The following is a 22,516-nucleotide window of genomic DNA, read 5'->3' as shown; positions in this document are numbered from 1 at the left end:
TTTTTTGGTTTTTCAAGACAGGGTTTCTCTGTAGCTTTGGTGCCTGTCCTGGAACTAGCTCTTGTAGACAAGGCTGGCCTCGAACTCTCAGAGATCCACCTGCCTCTGCCTACCAAGTGCTAGGATTAAAGGTGTGCACCACCACTGCCTGGCAATTTTTTTTTTTAAAGATAGGATCCCACTTTGTAGCCCAAGTTGGCCTGAAATAAAGTCATTTTCCCTGTTTCAGGCTCTCAAGTGCTGGTATTACAGACTGGCACCATGGGTCCAACAGGATATATTGTTTTGGTTGAAGTGTGTGAAGAAATTTCAGTGTCACTAACAGACGTTGCAGAGAAGACAGCTGTGTTTTATTAGTGTTTGTGAAACTCTTCTTTGATAGGACAGCAGCAATGAACAAGAGGCCGTTTCTTACCGGTTAGCTACAACATTGTAGTCTGAGTGATAGAAACTCATTCCCTTAGATTAAAACTATATCTTCTGGAGGCCTCAGGAGGGAGATCACAAATTCAAGGCCATTCTGGACTGCACAAGGCTGTCTTAAAAGGCAAACAGACAGGCATCGATTGTCCAGCAGCTGGGGTTGTAATTCAGTGGTGGAGTGCTTGCCTAGTGTATGCAGGGCTCTGGGCCATGTGCAGATTGCAAACAAACCCAACCCAAGTCCACAAACCTATTGTCTGTCTAATCTTTGAAAGAGGGTTTTATGTATGTTATTGGACTAGGGGGTTTATATGCCATTTAGCAAAGGAAAAAGAGTGTTGGCTTCAAGGGTGATAAATTCCAGGGAAGTGTGTAGGAAGTATATAGGGCAGGGAGAATGAATGAAAGGTAAGGGCTGTTCTAGTAAGCATGTTAATAATGTCCTCTCCATCCCTCTCCGTCACTCTTCCATTACAACGTACTGGACAAAACGTCACAAAGAGAAAATCCTGCTCTGTGCTGTGGCACATAGGAGTACACTCTTGAAAGGAGTGGGCGGGGGACTGCTACAAGCTGAGGCCAGTCTAGACCATACAGTAAATTCTAGGTAAGCCTGGGCTACAGTATAAAATCTTGTTTAAAAAATATGTTGGAAGAAAATGGGGATGGATGGATGGATGGATGGGTGGATGGATGGATAGATGGATGAATAGATGGATGGATGGGTGGGTGGATGGGTGGATGGATGGATGGGTGGGTGGGTGGATGGGTGGGTGGATGAGTGGATGGATGGATGGATGGATGGATGGATGGATGGATGGATGGATGGGTGGGTGGATGGATGGATGGGTAGGTGGGTGTGTAGATGGATGTTTGGGTGGGTGGGTGGATGGGTGGGTAGGTGGATGGATGGACGGATGGACGGACAGATGGGCAGGTAGGCGGGCAGATGGATGGATGGGTGGATGGGTGGGAAGAGAAACATGCTGATTGCAACTACAGACAATACTACAGAAGAGGATCATGACCAGAGCCTACTCAAAGCCTTCAGAACCATGAGACGCGGGATTTGTTACATAGCAGGAACTGAAACATTTACAGGCTACATCCTTACCTTGAGAGGCTCTTCTGAGTAGTTACCACAGAACATCTACCCGAACTTTCTATATTTTCCAATGTTCTTTTGCACAAAATGCCACCATTGACCAAGAGCTCAGTTGGTAGGATGTTTCTTAGCATTCAGGAAACCTTGGGTTTGCTTGACACTGATGGTTGTGATAATGTGCACCTGTATGTAATCTTTGTACTCAAGAGGATCAGTAGTTCAAGGTCAGCTTTGGCTATCTATGAGTTCAAGACTAACCTGAGCTACAAAAGACCCTTTCTCAAAATATATAGAAAATAATAAGTATCAAAGCTGCTAGACGTGATGACACATTTGGGAGACCGAGGCAGGAAGAACATAGATTCTCAAAAGAACTAGTACTTTTGGGTATGTGTGTGCTGTATGCGCATCCAGTTGTGCACACAGCATGACAGGCCTGGCCGTGGCACTGGAATGAGTGGCATCCATCTTCTCTCTAGGCAGGTGCCCATCAGAGGTCACCAAACCAAACTGGGGCCTCATTTATCTCTTCAGCTCCCCACTAAGGGAGCTCATTATCAGCTACCCAGTCTGTAATCTAATGTCCACACCAAACTCTTCAGATCTCTTGGCCTTGAGAGTGGCCACTAGCGCCTTATCCCTTTGTTTTGTTCTGTGTTGACTTCCTGCAGGGTTATCAAAGAAGCCTTTGGCTTCTCTGTCTCCTATTATCTGTCCAATGGGTTTCAAAAGGCTGGCCCTCTCAGCACCTCTCAGCCTGGCTCTATCTTACCCTGCAGGCACAGATTTGAAGTCAGATAGACACCTCAGCTAGAGAAGGCAGAGACCAACCAAAGGAAGAAGTTCACCCAAGACTGAGGTGGTGAACCCATGAGCTTATTGCTTTTGTTTGTTTGTTTTACAGGAGAGTGACTTCGGCAGCCGCATTTTTAGGAGTCCCACCCTAACTGATGTGGGAGGTCCTTCTGTCTGCCTGTTGCTTTTCTTGGTTAATGAATAAAGAAACTGCCTTGGCCTATTGATAGGGCAGAACTTAGGTAGGTGGGGAAAACTAAATGTCATGCTGGGAGGAGTGGAGTCGGGGGACGCCATGGACTTTGCTGGTAGACCACAATCTCGTGGTGATATACAGATTAATAGAAATGGGTTAAATTAAGATGTAAGAGTTAGCCAAAAAGAAGCTAGAGCTAATGGGCCAAGCTGTGATTTAATTAATATAGTCTTATGTGTCATGTTTTCGGGTCAAAGCTAGCTGGGCGGCCGGAAACGAACAAGTGGCATCCCTCAACACCTAGCTAGCATGAATCAGGAAAGTTGCTGCATGGGAGCTGCCTGTGCATCTTGCAGCTGAAGGAGGGAAGACTCTCCTGCCAGCAATTGTTTACCTTTTAGGTAACCTCAAGGAGGGGCCTCGCTAGTGGGTCTCTCTTCCAAGTGGCTTGTGAGTTTGAGAGACTCAGAGAAGAATGTCTCAATTTAGGGGAAACTGATGCAGAGTTGTTCCCACCACCTGCCTGAGCCCTCACCAAGCCTGCCTGGGAGTTACTGACTTCTCCAGAGATAGATATCACGGGGAAGGCCTTGCAGCCATGCTGGCAGACATGAAGATATTCTAAAAGGACACTCTGCCCCTCTCTTTTCCTGTCAGAGTATTGAGACAATGGACCCCCAAATTAGAATTTTACCCAGAAATCTTTTATATGAGAAGCAAAAGGCTGTCAGCCCTGGAACCAGCCAGGGAACGTCTTCCTTCAGAAATTCTACACAGTTCCAACACCATCAGGTTACCTTGCAGTAGAGGCTGTTGTCAAGAGGATGATGGGTCAGCGACAGCCAGGATCTTTCCTAGACATGCATTCCTCTTGCCCTCTGCACTTCAGCTTCTTGTCAGGACCCTGAAGATGAACTGGAGGCTGGGGGTGGGGAGGGCATATGCCACTCGACTGCTTTGTTCCTCTTCCCAATGTGGTCACATAGAATAAATCCCTTTCTCAGTCTTTTCCACTATGTCGACTTAAGTGGCCTGTTGAGTATGGATGGCTGAATCTGGTTCATTATAGCTGCAAGGGCCCAGCCTCTGACCCTGAAATCTCCGATGACAGGTGTGTAGACACTCTTTTAAATCAGGAAACGTGGCTGGTCCAGGTGACACACACCTTTAATCCCAGAACTGGAAAGCAGAAGTAGATGGAGTGCCATGAGTCTGAGGCTAGCCTGGGCTACAAAGTGAGAGTTTATCTCAAAAGCAAGCAGACAAACAAAACCGGCATGTGTAGGGAAGTAGACTAAGCCCTGAAAGACTGCCATGGGAAGGACCCCAGTGCTTCAGAACCATGGGAATGGCAGCACCTTCCTCTGGCTGAGTATGGATGTTGACTGTGCAGAAAGTATCAAGGTCCATCCTCTGGGGACTGCAGCCTGGAATTGCTCCCCTACAGGGACCCCACCTCCACCCCCAAGGTCAGTTTCTTAGTCGGACTGAGTTTCTGCATTGCTGATGCATCATCTCAGAGGGCTGTAGACTTCTTTGAAGACAGGGCAGCATGGCTTGGAGGGCCACTTTGGTTGGAGCAGTAGACAGAATTCCCCCGGCTCTGTCTGCTTCATCCTGCTCCTCTCTTCCCCTTGAACACCCATCTCCCTCCCATCAGAGCTAGTCTTTCCTTGTGAAGACTGGCTGCAGCTCCATCCTATGCCTGTCTCCCCTCTCCCACCCCATGCAAACCCCAAAGAGGCCAATTTGCATAACATTTTGCCTATGTTTGCCTGATGTCTCCTCTTTTGAACTGGTTGGGGGCTCCCTGGATTCTGTCTCCAAGGAGCTTGGCACCTCCTTGAAGGCAGAAGGATAAGTTTAAGTAGCAGTGGGGTTCCCTTGCAGGTCAGGGTGGGAGAGTATCCTGAGGCAAGCAAGGATGTTTGGACACACACACACACACACCCTTTAGAAGGTCCAGCCTTTTAAGTATGGGAAGATTGTCTGTGGAGTGACTGGCCAGTGTGAGCGTGGTGAGCATGTCTCTGCAGGTCTTGCCCTTCACCCCATCCCCTCTGCCTCACTAAAATAAATAAATAAATAAATAAATAAATAAATAAATAAATAAATAAATAAATAAAACCAAACTAACCATTAGATTACATTCCTAAAGCTAGCCATCTAGGTCGGTTACCTTATTTGGCTACTTCCTCCTTCTTAGGCTAACCACCCTGGTCCTGTTATCAAAGTATTAAAATCTAGCAGTCAAAAGCCCCCTTTGGCTCACCTAATTAACATGCCCAATAAAAATTAAACACCTCATCCTAACATGGGATTTCCCCTTTTCCTTTTATAAAAACCACCATTTGCCAATGGGCCTTGTCTGTCTTCTCTCTATCCAAAGGCAGCCCTTTGTCTCCCCTCCCCCCAACCAGGACAAAGATCCCTTTCCCCTTTTCCTTATTTCCTTCCCCTTCTCCCTTTTCCTCTCTCTCCTATCTTTGTCTCCTATTCCCTGCTCTTTGTCCTTTGTGCTGAGAACGAGGTCTTGGGGGTCCTGAGTCAATACCATACCTTTCAATCAGGTCCGGGTGGATGAGCCTGATATCAGTAGGACTGCCAGAGGGATCTATAGAGAGGAATACTTTGCATTGGTATGGATCTTGGTCGATTGATACAAATTTAAGGTCGATTTTGTCACACTGTGCACATGTATTTCTGCTCTTGTTTAGGGTATTGTGTTTGTGCAGCCCATTTAAAAGGCAATGTATAGTTAAGAAATACAGATTAATAGTCACTGTAATAGGCCGGGCGGTGGTGGCGCACGCCTTTAATCCCAGCACTCAATCCCAGCACTCAGGAGGCAGAGGCAGGCGGATCTCTGTGAGTTCGAGACCAGCCTGGTCTACAGAGCTAGTTCCAGGACAGGCTCCAAAAACCACAGAGAAACTCTGTCTCGAAAACCCAAAAAAAAAAAAAAAAAAAAGTCATTGTAATAATAAAACTTTTAATTACATTGGTTAGGTTTTCTAGATATACAGAGATATATTTCAGTTAGATAATCGTCAATACTTCAAAGACCTACAGAATATGGCATTTAAAATGTTTTAAGAACTCAGACTTTTCTCAACAGTGAGACATGTCTGCTTCTGGCAGTGCCAATTACTTCAGAAAGATTGGTGGGCATTGAAGAGATTTGTTGTGGAATTTTCCTTCAGTGTGACAAGGCCAGCAGTTTGGGCAAGAAACTGCTCTTTCCTGGACTGCTTTATGGCATGCTTATAAATTGGACATACAGGGCCCACAGAAAAATGACTGCTGAACTTGTCTAAAGAAGGTGAGACAATCCTTCAGGGTTCCTGCTTCATGGAAGAGTCTGCCAGACATTCTGCAGGACACAGAAAAACTGCCAAAATAGGCAAAACAGTCTTTCAAATTTCCTGTTTCATGGAAAAGTCTGGCAGATATTATGGGCCTGTAGGCTGAAGATGGATGCCAACATTACAGAAGAACTTTGGATGACTGTCCAGGCAGAGAGATGTCTCTGTCAACTCTAGAGTTTTGGAAGTTGCTTATAATGCACTTGCTGTTTACTTAGGTAATATTATATCCTCCTGGTGTCTTTGACGGAATTGATGACAGATAGTTATAGTTTTCCTTAGTTATGATAAAAGATAAATTAGATATGAAACTTTAGACTCAAAAATAAATATTGTAACTGTAATTCTTGCTTGTTACCTGTTTTGTTATATGTAATTTTACTATGTTAAAGTTAAAATTTTCCTTTTTATTTAGACAGAAAAGGGAAGATAATGTGGGATGCCCCTCTACATGCTATGAATATGTTTTATTGCCATTTGTTAATAAAGAAGCTGCTTTGGCCTATGGCAGGGAAGAATATAGATAGGTGGGAAAAGCTAAACTGAATGCAGGGAGAAAAAAAGTGGAATCAGAGAGATGCCATGTAGCTGCCAAAGGAGAAGGACGCTGGAACCTTACCAGTAGGCCACAGCCTCATGGTGATACACAGATTAATAGAAATGGGTTAATTTAAGATGTAAGAGCTAGCTAGGAATACACCTAAGCTATTAGCCAGAGTGTTGTAATTACTATAGTTTGGGTGTGATTGTTCGGGTCTGGGAGGCTGGGAAGCAAACAAGCAGTCTCCTTTACAAGAATCATCATTGCCTCATCCTAGAACCTGAAACCCATGTTGGTGTGCGTTAAAAACCATGTTGGTATGAAGTTTAGTTTGCTGATCTTATTTACGGGAGTGTGAGTGAGAGGTTACCTAAAAGGAACATGGATGATTCAGAGGCAGTTACAGTGTCAAAAAGTCCACCCCAGCATGGGTGACTCACAAGTGACATCACAGGAATTGGCTTCCTGAGTTAGGACAGCTTCATCCTTCGGCTATTTTTGTTTATATAAGTTTCTTGTGGGTCTTGTTTCAGGAGCTTCCTGAAACTTTTTAAATTTCTTTCCTTTCCCGAACCTTGTATTGAAGGAATCCCAAATGGTTTGCCCCCTGTACACAAGGCCATGTTTGGGATTAAAAACTGATGTGGGACTCAGAATCCTGAGTATGACTTGATCCTGAGCAGCTTAAGCTGGAGATTCCCTGGCCACTTTAAGAGAGGGTTGACTACCAAATAACACCCCTCCAAAACAACAACAATACCAAACAACACCTCCCGCAAACAACAACAATACCAAATAACACCCCCCCCAACAACAATACCAAATAACACCCCCCAAAACAACAACATACCAAATAACACCCCCCCCCCAGCAAAAAACAAAAACAAAAATGAAACAACAAAAACCAAAACACTTTCAAACCAAACCAAAACAACAAGAAAAACAAAAGCTAGGCATGGTGGTGCACACCTTTGATCCTAGGCAGGCAGAGAGTGGGTAGTGTTATGATCTCTCCTGTCAACTGGGTACCCTGTCCCCTTAAAAAACAAGCCTTGCCCACTCCCCCTTCTGCCAAGGCAAGTGGATCTTCTCCTCCAGCCTGTATGCTCTCTCTCTCTCTCTGTCTGTCTCTCTCCCTCCTCCCCACCTCTTCTCCCTCCTATTCCCCACCCCACCCTTTTCCCCTTCCCTTCCATAACCCACTAAATAAACTCTATACCTAAACTCTCTCTGCATGGCGTATCTGCCTGTCTCTCACCTGCCAAGGGAACCTACCAGGGCCTCTGGGGACTCACTGGGTCACCTGCCATGGCCCCTCATGGGACCTGCTGCCCCTTGTGAGACTGCTGCCACCGGTCTTCTACCCCTCCCCCCATGCCATATCCAAAAAGAATAACAGGTAGATTTCTGTGAGCTTGAGAAAAACAGAAAACAAGTAAGATCTGAGTGGGAAATGCCAGGCCTGAGTCTGGGTTTAAATTCAGGTTATCAGACAGGACTTGGTGGTGAGAATGGCCAAGGTTTTCCGTAATACCAGGTCCCAGAGAGACAAAGGGACAGAGGGGGTGTTGTGTGGTGTGGGCATCTGTAGTGCTACAGCTTTGAGGGAAAAGGTATCCTGTCAGCTAAGGAATACACAAAGTCACTGCACACAGCAAACCTCACACAAGAGATTTATTGGGAAAGATACAAGAGGTGGCTGCCTCTGCTGGGAGGGGGCTGGCAGGGAACTGAGAGAGAGACAGGTTTATATGGGGTTTCTTGGGCATGGAGTTTTCCAGGGTGGGGATTGGTAGGATTTCAAGTGCTGAGTTTAGGGTAAGCCCAGGGGTTGGTGAGATTTCAGGCTCAGAATTTAGTGGGTTTTTTAACCCAAAAGTGGCCTTTTACCCTACAGTATACTGTTTTTTATCTAAGTTGTTCTATTCACCAATAAAGACTCACGAGTCAGATATTGGAATGAAAACCTGCTTGATCAGAGATGTAGAGAGGCAACCAGCTGACCTTCCTTTTTGACTGGAGACACAGCAAGAAAGCATCTCTCCTTCTGTCTCAAGCCAAAAAGGGCCACGAATCTCCAAGTCCCTCCCTACTCCTTCCTGTACATCTCTCTATCAATATCCCTGGCTCCTCCTTATTCTTGTCAACTACTTGCTGGCTCCACCTCTTGATTCAAGTTCAGTTTTATTAACACAGTCTCAGAGTTCCGGTGTGATCAGGTATGATCAAACATCTCTCAACAACGGTGTCTCCCACAGCTCTTTGCCCAAGCCTCAGTTCTTGGTGAGACACTCTGACAACCTTGTCCCTATCTGGCCATCCTGGGTCCTGAGTCATCTCTTCTTGTCCTGTTTCAAGAGCAGTGGTTTTACCATGCCCAACTTCTTGAACACCCTTCCTGAAAGGACCTATATTGGCCTAAGGCACCCCAAACCAAGCTTTCAGCACAGAGGAGAGTTATTTGCCCCAGAGGGACAAAGGGCAGGGAATAAGTGACAAAGAGAGGAGACAGAGGACTAGGGAGAAGAGAACAAGGGAAGGTATCTGTCCCAGAGGGACAAAGGATTGCCTCTGGATAGAGAGAAGACAGACAAGGCCCATAGGCAAATGGTGGTTTAGAAAGGTAAAAGGGGAAACCCCATGTTAGGATGACGGGTTTAATTTTTATTGGGCATGTTAATTAGGACAGCCAAAGCCGGATTTTGATTGTTGGACTTCAATACTTAGAGAGTTGAACCTTGGTAGTCAGCCTCAAGAGGAGGAAGTGGCCAAATAAGGGAAGAGTCCCTGCTGGCTAGCTGTAGGAATGTAATCTAATGGTTTTTAGCAAGGCAGAGGGGGTGGGAGAGAAGAGTAAGGCCTGCCAGAGCCATGTTTGCCACGCTCACGCCTGTCAGAGACCCTTCACTTCCTGCTCTCAATGTTCATACTGAGCCTCCTTGCAATTTATTTTTTTCTAGTTTGGTCTTGGAGTCTGAGCTCAGCTTTTATCCTCTCTCCAGGAGATCCCCAATGCAAGAGGGTGGGATTCCTGGTGGTGGATCAGGTGTGACTTGGCGGAGGCTGCTGGGCAAAGCATTTTATTCTTACAGCTCCGAGAGGGAAGAGGGGTACCTTAAGGGTGCAAAAGTTTGCTTCTCATTGCTGTGGTAAAGACTTTCAAAGGATAGGGTTTGTTTGGTTTATACATCCCAACAACAGTCCATCTTTAAGGAACACCAAGGTAGGAATTCAAGCAAGACAGGAGCCCAGCTGAAGCAGACCATGGAGAATGCTGCTTACTGGTTTGCTCTCCATTGTTCATGTAGCTTGATTTATTGTCTATTATTTTATATGTATGGACGTGTTTTGTTTCTGTACCACATTGAATTTCCCGAAAATGGAGTTCCCAGATAATGATCAGCCACCATGTGGGTACTGGGAACCTTGGGCCTCTGGAAGATTAGCCATTATTTTAATCATTGGACCATTTCTCCAGCCTCTCAGCTTACTTTTTTTTTTTTTTTTTAATACAACCCAAGACCACATGCCCAGGGGTGGTACCACCCATAGTGGGCTGGGTCCTCCCACATCAATCATTCATCAAGGACATGCCCCCATGGACTTGCCTACCAGGCCAGTCTGGTAGAGGCATTTCCTCTGTTGAGATCCCCTCTTTCCAGAGGATTGTAGCTCAGCCAAGTTGACTAAACACTAAACAGCCCATTCAAAGATAGCACGGTGCTAAAGAGACAGTGGGGAGACGGACCAGTGAGCAAAGCCTTTTGAGGGCCCAAGGTGTTACCCAATCAGGTTTTCCTGAGCTCTAATTGGTGAGTTTACAACGAGCAGCTGAATCATTAGGAGCACGGTGTCACTGAGAGGAATCAGCCGCTTATCTGCCCGTGCAGTCTATGTAGGGTGTGAGGTCAGCGGGGCGGGTCCCTTAGTTTGTGTCTGTTTGCCTCTCAGGGAAGTGACTAGTAGGAAGAAGTTGTAGAAACCACTCTGAGACTGTAGCTGGGAGGAGACGGAGAAGCAGAAGCAGTACTGTAGCCCGTAAGCGAGCCCAACTGCTGTTCAAATGGGCAGCAGGACAAGATCGCCACCTTCCCCCTGCTCCTGGGCGAATGTGTGCCTCAAGGAAGTGTTATCTATACAGACAGGGCAAAAAGAAGAGAAAGAAGAGGAGGAAGAGGAAGAAGCAAAGAAAGAAAAGAAAAAATAATAAGCAAAATTCCCCGCTCTCTAGCAGACAGACCCTAAGGAGGTGGCGCCTGACTCAGTGATTTGTGATGCCCGCCGCCTAATAGCCCTGGCGCCTCACCCCAAATGGCCAGGCCTTGGGAGAAGCAGTGTGAGAAGATTTACTACCTCAGGGTATATTGTTGGGGAAAGGGAGAAAGGCCCTGCTCTGGTCAGCTTTCATAACTGGGGAGGCTGGGGAAGTCCCCAGGTACACGTGAAGGGGACTGGAGTGAGCCCAGGGCTGGCGAGCCAAGATCTTCCCCTTTCATGACAGTGTGTGTGCTGGTGGGAGCGGCGGGGGCTCCTGAACGCCTGTCTGGGGCTTTGGTCTAGTCTTCGTGTCCAGGAGGCCTAGGCTCACTGCAAGAGCAGACAAGGGGATTGTTTTTACAGACTCTTACTTTCTTTATTTTTTGGGGGGAAAGCAAAACTAAAAACAATCAAAAAAAAAAAAAAAAAAAAAAAAAAAAAAAAAACAACATAGCTGGCTGACATTCTCTCACTGCCCAGGGTGAGCAGTGATCCCATTTTCCCTGTCTCTTCTGTTTCCCCTAGGACTGGGGTATGTCCTTGCCCCACTGGTATCTGCCTCAGAGGAGCAAGACCCATCCATGTTCCTTGTAAGGCGTAGAAGAACTCTGATAGGCAGGCCTTCTAGCTTTGCCTTGCATCCCTCCCATGGCCGTGCCCCTTAGACACTACAAAATGATTTAATAGAGCAGGCTTTGGATACAGGTCTAAGATATAGTGGCCAAGAGAGGATGGAGGGATTTGATAGTGAGCTGGAACTGGTCGGGAAGACATCGTGCCATTGGTCCCACAGCTGCGAGAGCTTTTTAGATGTGTTCCAGGGAGGCAGGTTCCGGCTCAAGGCCTTCCTTCTAGAACAAGCTTCATGAGGCACTGATGAGTTCCTTGCCACTGGACTAATACAAGACAGAGCAGGCCGGGCGGTGGTGGCGGACACCTTTAATCCCAGCACTTGGGAGGCAGAGGCAGGCGGATTTCTATGAGTTCGAGACCAGCCTGGTCTACAAGAGCTAGTTCCAGGACAGGCTGGGCTGTTACACAGCGAAACCCTGTCTCGAAAAAAAAAAAAAAAAAAAAAAAAAAAAAAAAAAAAAAAAGACAGAGCAGTCTGTTAGGGTTATGGGTGATTCCAGACAACCTTAGATGTACGGAGAGTAAACGGGAAGGGTGTCTCTTCCTAAACCTTGCCTGACTAAAAGGACTGGGCATGCAGGATGGGAAGTAGGGCCTGGGCATTTCCTACCACCCTTCCCTTCAGAGCAGGCCTCTCCCCTGTCTAGTCAGTCAGCCCTGTTTCCGTCCTACATCACTTGACTTGTTTTCCCAGTCAGGTGAAGGCAGTAATGACCGGCTAAGAAGGCCTCATTCCATACATCTGGAGCATCCAGCAGTTCTCCCAGGCTCTTCAGGGTAGAGCTTCATCTTCCTCTGACCTTTTGGACCCAGGCCCTTCTCAGGCTCTAGACTTGTGTCGGGTAAAAAACAGAGTTCAAAACGGAGAACTTCCCCTCCCTGGGAGCTCTGTTTTACAGCACGGTTAAGGAAGGCCAGGTTGTCCCAAAGACAAGGCACTGAGAGCCCACTGGAGTCGGTGACCCTGCATGGGGTGGGGGTAGGGATGCTTGAAGGGATCTTCCTGAGTTCTGGGATCCCATGGGTCTGTCTACACTTAGTGTGAGGTGTCTGAGGCCTATTCAAATGAACTGCAAATAAACCTTGCTCAGGCTCAGCCTGTCCCTGCCCCCACACATCCAGTGAGCCCAGAGGAGGCCGGTCTGCACAGACATCCTCAAAAGACCGCCCTTCTCTTTCACACCTCGGTGTTCCCATCTAAATCAAATACTATTTCTCATGTGGACTGAGGTCTAGGGAGGCCAGAGAAAGGAGGAAGCAATCTTCAGCTGTGTGGTACTCGGCCTCAGGCCCAAGGGTGACAGATTTTATTCTAATAAAGTACGACAGCACCTTCCTGCCTTTGGTCCTCACCCACAGTTCCGCACATTGTTAGCAGTAAAATGCTCTTCTCTGAAAAAGTCAAAATGACTGCTAGGTAATTACTGTGAAATGCTAATAATATAGAAATGAGCTTCGTATTGGCATCTCTGTTGCTTGTCATATGACAGTGTTGAAATAAGAGCGTCGGCGGGGCTGCGTCCCCAACACCCTGGCCGCTTAGCTAGCTCATGCCCGAAATAACAACACACAAACTGTATTCATTTAAGAACTGCTTGGCCCATGAACTCTAGCCCTTACAGGCTAATTCTCGCACCTGGACTAGCCCATTTCTAATGATGTGTGTAAGCACCCCAAGGTGCGCTTACCGGGAAGACTCTATCCTATGTCCATGTTGGGTCGAAAGAGGAGCATGGCGTCTCTGCTCCAGAGTGCAGAGCCATCGGGTCTGTCTGGGAGCAGAGCAGAGTCTAACCTCACTTCCTCTTCCGCCCAGAATTCTATTCTGTTTACTCCTCCCATCTATGTTCTAACCTATCAGGGCCAGCCAAGCAGTTTCTTTTATTGCTCAGCCAATGAAATCAACAGATTGATATGACACTCCCACATCATGACAGATATAGCATTTTACTTGAAAGTAATTTAGTTTTTTTCTTTATATAAAAGGAAATAATTTGGAATTTCCTGCTGTGCACCTGTAGCCTGAGCTGCAAGCACATACTTGTAATTGGTAATTCCTAATGGTTTCTCCTTCATGATAGTTGCTATCCATCCACCCCCTGTTTTTAGATAAGCCCTATTGTAGCCCAGGAACTATGTACTGTAGTATATATGTGCAAATGGTCTTGTGATTCTCATTCTGCTCCACCTCCCAAATGTCATCAAGATCACAGGTGTACATCATCATGCCTGGCTTGGATTCCTGGACTTCAACAAAGAATTCTAAAAAAATAACTACAGCACAGTGAGGGCAGATGCAAAGGAATATAACCTAAAAAAATCACACAAATAAACAAATAGAAACAAAAGAAAGCCAGATGGTGGTGGTGCACACCTTTAATCCCACCACTCAGGAGGCAAAGGTAGTTGGATCTCTGTGAGTAAGCTTTGTCTACAAGAGCAGTCCTAGGATAGCTAGGACTGTTAAACAGAGAAACCCTGTTTCAGGGAAAAAAAAAAAGAAAGAAAGAAAGAAGAAACCAAAAAACACAATAAGACACACAGAGAGCAAAAAAGAAACATATTTTAACTGCTTCAATCTCTTAACTTTCTGTGTTAACAGGGTTTTATTTGTGTTAAATCTTGGGGAAAAAAATTGAGGTTGCAGGCATAGCAGGGTGGAAGAGCACAGACTAGTATGTGTTGATGTTCATCTTGATCATCAACTTAATTGCACTGAGACACAGTCCAGATGTTAGGGAAACACCTCAGCATGTGTCAGTGACAGGTTCTCCAGACATGGTGGTTAACTCGGGAAGACACCACAGGGAGAGGGCCAGGCAGGATCAGAGAGAGAAATGGAGAACTCAGAGCACAGGTGTTCTTTTTGTGCTTCCTTACAAGCACGGGACTAAGCCCTTCTCCTCACCACACCCTGCCCCACCTTCTGATCGGAAACCCTTCAAACTGTGAGCCAAAATTACACTTCTATATTAAGTTGTTTTGCTCACATATTTTGTCACTGACACAGACAAACAAAAAAAAAACACCCAACAACTGTTGCAAGATCACACTGTGAAACCCAAGTTTGCATTTGCATTAACTGAGTAAAATTAACCTTGGGGTCAGGAGGCGCAGAGTTAGCAACTATTTGATGGAAAGTAATCATAGAGCATCAGAGGGCATCTGGGAGAGATAGAGAGACACACTGGCAGTAGTTGACAGGGATTTGAAGTGTTTTTTTTTTTTCTTATATATACTTTAGTAGAATTGAAGGATGCTCTTTTTTGGAGACACTAGCAAGGAGAGAGGATTAGCTAGTTCCTACTCTGCCTCTTTGAGATAGTAGGTTTTCACCCCAGCCTTTGACTCTCCAGTCTTATTTACAAATAAAGCAATAGAGATGTTGTTAAAGCTACCTTTAGTAGCAGCGACAGGTACAGTGCCTGCGGGAACAGAGTTCCTGTCGTTGTTAGAGAAGCAGGCTAGAAATAGCAGTAGATTAAGGTGCAGCCACTGGACTGAAGCTAAAACAACAGATGGCGCAGAGGTTAAAAGCACTGGCTGCGCTTGCAAAGGTTTTGGGCTTGGCTGCTAGCACCCACATGGCAGCTCCTAGCTGTTATAACTTCAGTTCCAGGAGGGATCCAAGACTCTTCTTCTAACTTTGTGGGCACTAGGCCTGCAAATGAGGTGTAGGTACGTACATGAAGGCAAAGCACACATACACAAAGAATAAAAACAAATCTTTTTTTTTTTTTTTTTTTTAAAGTTCCAGGCTAGTTTGGGCCACAAAGTGAATCTGAAGCTATTTAGTAAGTGTAATGGTTTAGATAAAACAGTACTATTCCCTGAGGGGCAGCAGCGGGCCACGAGGGACAGCCTGATCCCACCACCTGAGGCCTCTGTGGGTCCTAAGCAGGCGAGAGACCTTGGCAGGGCAGTGGGGCAGCCAGTCCCATGAGGAGCCACGGCGGGTGGAAACTGGATAGGCACACCATGCAGAGAGAGTGTTTGGGTATAGTTTATTCAGTGGGTTATGGAAGGAAAGGGAAGGGGGAGAGAGAGAGTGAAAGCGTGAGAGTGAAACAGAGTGTGTGTGTGGGGGGGAGGGTGCAGCCATCTCTCCCAAAGAGAGACAGGGAAAAAGAAAGAGGGAAGGAAGATCTGCTTGCCTTGGTGGAAGAGGGGAGAGGCCAGGGCTTGTCTCTTAAAGGGACAGGACAAGTCAGTAGCAGGTCATAACAGGAAGATCTTGTCTCAAAATAACAACAGCAGGGCGGTGGTGGCGCACGCCTATAATCCCAGCACTTGGGAGGTGGAGGCAGGCGGATCTCTGTGAGTTCAAGGCCAGCCTGGTCTACAAGAGCTAGTTCCGGGACAGGCACCAAAGCTACAGAGAAACCCTTTCTCGAAAAACCAAAACAACAACAACAACAACATAATAAATAGATAGATAAATATAAATTTTAGCTCATTCCTGGCTTTGTAAAAAAAATTTTTTTTATTTTATGTTCATTGGTGTTTTGCCTGCATATATGTGTGAGGGTGTTGGGTCCTCTTAACTGGAGTTGCAGACAGTTGTGAGGTGCCTTGTGGGTGCTGGGAATTGAACCCTGGTCCTCTGGAAGAGCAGTCAATGCTCTTAACCACTGGGCAATTTCTCCAGCCCCTCATTGTTGCCTTTTTCTGTTTCTGTTGCTACAATGGAGTTACTATAGACTTGGTAATTTACAAATGACGTGGGAGTCCCCTCTGTGTGCTGTGAGTACCATTAATGAATAAAGAAACTGCCTTGGCCTCTTGCTAGGGCAGAATTTAGGTAGGCAGGAAGGACTGGATTGAATGCTGGGAGAAAAGAAGGGCAGAGTCAGGAGATGCCATGGATCTGCCACCAGAGATAGACGTGCTGGAACTTTGCTGGTAGGCCAGATTAATAGAAATGGGTTGAATTAAGATGTAAGAGTTAGCCAATAAGAAGTTAGAGTTAATGGGCCAATCAGTGTTTTAAATAATACAGTTTCTGTGTGATTATTCTGAGTCTAAGGTTGCAAGGTGGCCAGGAACCAAACAAGCAGCTCCTCTTCCTACATACAAACAACAGAAATTTTTGCTCACATAGCTTCCCCAAACCCTTTTATTATATTACAAAAAAAAAAGTGGATGGAAAAATAAAATGAAAGGAGGAGGGTGACATGACTACTCCTAAAGCAAGGACAGGATTTTTATTGTAGCCATAAGGGAGAAGTCAGGCAGAGGGAAGAGTCCAGGCTGAACATGGCTGGCTGACTAAACAGGACCATGAGAGTTGAGGGGGGAGGGAGAGCAAGAGAGGAGCTGCCTCTTAGTCAAAATGGCTGCCTTATCTAGGGATCAGGCTCGGGGAAGGAAAGGAAGCCCAGCCCCTGGGAAGGGGAGGTTTAGGGGAGGAGGGGCGAGGAGTGCTGGGAGGAGCCACAGGTACAGAGTGAATCTTGTTCAGTTTCTTTGAGAGCTGACAAAGAGCACTAATTATATTCACGAGAGCTGAGCTGTCATGGTTTACTCACTCCTCAAATGCCTGTTACTGGGAGAGAATAGTCTCCGTGTTGGACAAAAAGCACCCAAACAGAGCAAATGTAACCTGGCAAGGCACTTTCTTTTTGTCAAAAGGGTGTACCACAACCCAGTTGTACTGGCAAGCAGTATGCATGGCCACAATGGCCTTTATCTTTTACCTCTAATACAAGAGGAGCTTAGCTGTTTGTCACTGGATGAATGAAATTCAACTCCATGGTGTACTGATTAGTGATTTGGAAATTGGAGGGGAGGAAATGGAAGGAAGAACAAAGGGGTTGGCTACCCTGGCTCATCAAGTTCCTGAAATGCAATAGAACCTTTAAGTAAATAAAAATCTTAGTGGGGGAGATTAAAATATTTGCCTAAAAAGCATAAAAGGTGAGGGAGATTTATGGAATATTAGCCACCTTTGATAGACAAAAAGAGTTTATCACACTATCTCTTAGTATTACCACTTTGGGAATTAGGTTTTAACATATGGACCTGTGAGACACGCCCACATCCAGGCCACAACAATTATGAAACCTCTTTGCTTAGTTTCGTGATCTTTTGTGTGTAACCATGTAGAGGAGAGATGTTTAAATAATGACTCACGAGAGTCACATATGTTGGGTGTACTACTGTTTTGCACAACACTGCAGAGGTACAGCATCACGAAGTTCCTCATTCTGAGGGACCTTAGCCCTGCTATGAAGACTTAGAAAATGACTAGATCTTTAATCATGGGTTTCATCATCCAGTAGTGCCCCTATCCCAGCTCAGATCCTAGGATGAGTTCTCCTGTGGTAGCCTGAAGCAACCACATTGCCTCAGCTTGGAAGAGATAGAACGACTCTCTGCCCCTGAGCACTCTGCTAAGGAGCAGAAACCAGCAGAGAGCTGAACTTCCTCCAGGTAGGAGGCACTGGACAGTGGCTGGGAAACTGATGGGCACCCATTCTTTCCTACCCTCCTCTTTGCCTGGAATGATGGGAAGTACAAGATGTGCCACCGTGCCAGAAGGATTATTTGAACCGAGGACATTTGCAAGTCAGTCAATAAAAACTTCCTCATAACCCTCCTCAAAGCAGAGCCTCCCAAAAGAATTTTGATGTCCTCAATCTACTCCCTGGGGGCATTGGAGTTTCCCAACCTGGGCAGATTGACTTTTGTCACGAGATTGTTAAGGGAATAATCCACCAGGATAAGCTATCGCTTAAACAGGCATAACAAAGCTATCACAGCACCCATCTAGTCTCCCGTGAGCTCCCTCTGCTTTTATTAAGATGATTGTGAAAGTCTCAGATTCCAACTGCTTTGAGCTGTCTGTGAGCCCGAGCTTTTGAGAGCACAAGGGTGAAGGCACGGAGAGGTAAAGCAACTAGGTCTGGAGAACAGGGGTGGAGCTGCATGCTGACTCCCAGCTGGCCCAGAGCTCCATCTATGAGTTGGGGGTGGGCTGAAACCTAGCAGTCTTAATTTTAGTTCTGTCTCCAGGGGTAAACCTGGCTTCAGCGTGGAGCAGACTGCTCACCGGCCTCGTTCCCAAGACTGAAGTGCTGTTGAGGACACTAGCTTGGGTGGAATCTGTGTGTGTGATCAACAGGAAGAAAATCATACCACAGGAAGCAACTACCTGCTACAGGGGACTGCAGGCTTTAGACTTGTGTATTCCACCTACCTCTGACCCTGTGTCTCTGTGTGACTCTGGGTCGGTTGCTTAAACCTTTCTGACTCTCCTTGCCCTTTTCTGTCATATTCCTGGTCCTTATTCTGGGTATATAGAGGCGAGGTAGGAGCACAGGACAACCTGAACTGCCAGTCTGAAGTCCTGGTGGTGTGGTGACCACAATATCTTATCAGTTTCCCTGTGGGAGGGTTGCCTAATTTGCATATTTATCTAATTTAGAACCAGATTTGAGGATCTCTGTAGCAACACGTGTTCTAATCCTATCACTACCTTCTGTTTAGCTAATTTGTATATAAGCAACTATGGTGAAAAAATGAATGGCAAGCTATGGGATCTGTGGTATAATTAAAATATTACATAAATATGTATTTCACAAATATGATATCAAACACACACACATATATGTTTGTCATGGGTTTCTGGGACAGAGCTCCTAAAATCTGGATCTTTAAAGAATCATGTTCCTTATTTATAATGATCCACTTTCTATCATATCTGAGTTTATGCTAATAAAATCCCATAGATAGCTTTAGGACTGGCATGATTACCAGGAAGACCAAATATATAATTAGAGACTGGGGGAGGAGGAGCCTAGAGAGTGGGTTCTAAAACCTTGACCAAACAAGGTGGTTTACACACAATCCCAGAGACCATGTAGACAACAGTAACCACTAGATAACGCTCTTGAACACTTGGGAGGCAGAGGCAAAGGGCAGGCCGACCTCTGTGAGTTCAAGGCCAGCCTGGTCTACAGAATGAGTGCCAGGACAGCATAAATAAACAGAACTCATGAACCATGAGTCTCCCAGGCCTTTAGGTTACTGAATACTCAGAAGTGCTGGGTGGTGTTGGGTGCCCAGTGAAGCTTCACACCTCCTCCCCAGCTGCTGCTCCCTAGTCACTTCTTCCGTTCGGCTACACATTTGTATATCCTTTATATCCATTTACTGGTAAATGTCAGGAAAGTGTTTGCACAAATCCTGTGACTTGTTCTAGTACATCTGCTGGATCTGAGGAGGAGGTTATGGAGCCTTTAGTATTTAGGTAACCCAGTAGAAATATGGGTAACCCAAAAGTAACATTTATTTCTCTCCAAACTGCTTCCTGCTGAATTGGGGCGTTATAATTTAGGCCTTTTATGGTATAACCTGTGTGCCAGGGTCATCTCAGTTGGCAGTTGAGTGAAGTAATTTTTTGAGGGTGTTCACAGCAACCTTTCAGGAGGACATGGTCCATCATACCACATTGGGATGGAAGCAATCCATAGGGTGCCATCGTCTGTGAAAACAAAAGAAGAATCTCTTTTCCAAAGTATCATATCCTTAGATCCAAATTCTGAAGTCAAGGTATTTTCAAAATATCTATGTTGGATTAGTTCAGCAGCATTTATAAACAAATATCTTTTAGCAGCTGTTGCTCCTTCCTCAGCATTCAAACAATTCAAACACAGCATAATAGCATACAGTATCAAAATTCTCTGTGTATTTTCCATCTTTGTGTGCTTTATTTTAACCTCTATTTCATTTATTTTTACTTTTTGCTTTTTGAGACAGGTTCTCTGTATATCTTTGACCTGGAATAACTCTGTAGATCAGGCTGTCCTTGAACTCTCAGAGATCCTTCTGTCTCTGCCTCCCAGGCATTGGGGTTAAAGGCGCATGCTACCACACCTAGAAGTCTCAGAGGTCAATCTCCCTCTGCCTTCCAAGTGTTGGGATTAAAGGTGTGTACTACCACACCCAACTACTCTCTTTCTTCCTTTTTTTACTTTTAAGAACTTTAACTTTTAGCTTGCATATATATTTAACACACTGTAAATAATTTAAAGGGTTTTTTTTTTTGTTTTTGAATCTCTCTTTACTGTATCTCTCTCTCTTTTTCTGAACACATGAGCCTTTAAATTACGGAGCAATATGGGTAGGATTAAAGCTGTGGCTTTGGCAGCTAGAGCCAGCCCATTCCTTAGCTTTCCAGCCTCATGGCGGAGGTACCGGTTGTAGCCATGTTTACCGCCACAACTCTACGGCATTTTAAGGTCCCTGCCAGCAAGCAAACTGCAGCATTCTGCTCACAGACCACATTCAGTCAGACTACCTGCTTGAGTCTGAATCAGAGTTTGTCCTGGCAGGATGGCCCAGAAAACTGGCATTTTAAAACAGCACAACTTTTTTCCTGCTACGGCTGAAAACAAACAAGCATTCAGTCAGCTTTTATCAACACCATTTAAGTGTTTCGTGGCAGGACCTCTTAATAGCTGCAGGGTTTTGCAGCTGAAGCTGAGTCAGGAAGCCTCTCTTAGATGAGAGCACTTGCTTGCCTCTAGCAAGCAGAACAGACCCAAGAAGTTGCTACTACCAAGAAAACATGCTTTACTCTATTCTTTCCCAAGCCTTCTTAGGCTTTGTGTGGATTCAGTCATCCACGTCTGGGTGCCAGATGAAGGCGAAGGCATAAGTCACAAACAATCCCACACCAGTTTGGAATTATGATTAATAGAATGGTTATTTATTTAAAGGGGAAAAAACTTACAGATTACTGTCCCAGACAACAGCCCTCTGTGCAATCAGGAAGGGAGTCTAGTCGCCAGAGGCAGAGCAGGAAGTAAGAGAGAGGAGAGGGAAGTGACCGCTTTTTTAAAGGGAGAGAGACCACGCCCCAATGGGCTGGTATCTCAGCGGCTATTGGCTGGAGGAGTGGAAGGACCTCACGCAACACCCGAGTGCTCGGGTTAAAGGCGTGCGCCACCGCCCGGCTCTCTGCCTCTTTCTCTTTGCTCTTCTTCCCTTCTCCCCTTTTGCCTCCATAACCCACTAAATAAACATCCAACCTCACTCTGCATGTTTGCCTATCCATGTCTCTCTCTCTCATCCACTGGGACTGCGGCTCTGTGCCTGGGACTTGCTGACCCTCATGACCTATTGCAGTCACTTGGGGAACTCCACTGTCTCAGCCTGGGACTGGCTGTTCTCAGGACCTGCTGCCTGCTGCCCCCTGTCACTTCAGGGACCTGCAGCGTGGTCTCATGGCCCGCTGCCCGCTGCAGCCACTCGGGGACCTGCAGCATTTTTACCTAAACCATAACATAGGCAAACACCCAAATTAAAATTGAAATAAATTTAAAATAGATAAATCTACCAGCCGGACATGGTGGTAAACATCTTTAATCCCATCACTCAGGAGCCAGTCAGCCTGGTCTACAGAGTGGGTTACAGAACAGCCAGGGTTACCCAGAGAAATACTGTCTCCAAAAGAAAACAAACAGAAAAGGTTATTTACAACATTTGTCTCTGCCTCCCAAAGATCACAGATGTGTGAAACCACACCTGGCTGTGGTTGGCATCTGAAGTGAAACAGTTCTGTGAGACCTGATTCGAGAACTCGACTGTTGGATACCATTTGGTGTATCAGAATTGACTGTAGAAACTGAACACCACCCCCACCCTAGGAATCAATAACAGAAAGAGAGTTAGGTTCTGTCTTAGTCTAGTCAGGCTGAGATAATCCAGTACCTCAGACTGGTATTTATAAAGAACAGAGGTGGGTCAGGTATCATTTTCCTGTAACCCCAGGACTGGGGAGGCAAAGATAGGAGGATCAAGAGCATAAGGCCTGTGTCACCTCCACAGTGAGTTTCAGGTCAACCACAGTTACATAGAAAGATCCTGTCTCAGAAAACCAAAACCAAAATAACAACAGCAGCTAAAACCAGAAACATTTCTGGCAGTTCTGGAGTCCAGGAAGTATAATGTCAAGACTGCCGCAGAGCCCAGAGATGTGACGTATCGCTCCGGAAGCCCTAGGATGGATCCCCAGCACCACATTAACTAGGTATGGTGCTGTTTGCCTCTAATCCCAGAATTTGGGAGGTGGAGGCAGGAATACCAGAAGTTTAAGGTCACCATCAAGCCTGGGTTATATGATACTTTGTCTCAAAAACAAACACGGCTAGCACATTCTGTGTCCTCACAGGCCTGTAAGAGCAAACAGGCTGCTG

The 22,516-nt window shown here is 45.8% G+C and overlaps 1 long non-coding RNA gene across 1 annotated transcript in view; it reads right to left on the bottom strand.

Annotated features, from left to right (window-relative positions):
• The window catches only part of LOC126507527 (uncharacterized), a 28,412-nt gene extending 7,282 nt beyond the window's left edge, over window positions 1-21,130 (bottom strand). Inside the window, exons 1-3 of the long non-coding RNA XR_007593571.1 lie at window positions 21,052-21,130; window positions 5,079-5,133; window positions 3,317-3,698 (exon numbers count right to left, since the gene is read on the bottom strand). This is a non-coding gene — a long non-coding RNA (uncharacterized lncRNA). The remainder of the gene's footprint in view (window positions 1-3,316; window positions 3,699-5,078; window positions 5,134-21,051) is intronic.
• Window positions 21,131-22,516: the final 1,386 nt, after the last annotated feature.

Source organism: Alexandromys fortis, unplaced genomic scaffold (assembly GCF_014885135.2).
Source record: "Alexandromys fortis isolate MF-2015 unplaced genomic scaffold, M_Fortis_MF-2015_v1.1 scaffold_70, whole genome shotgun sequence".
In the NCBI taxonomy this organism is placed as follows: domain Eukaryota; kingdom Metazoa; phylum Chordata; class Mammalia; order Rodentia; family Cricetidae; genus Alexandromys; species Alexandromys fortis.
Note: the sequence above shows the minus strand (reverse complement) of the source record. Positions and strands in the feature narration are given on the sequence as shown.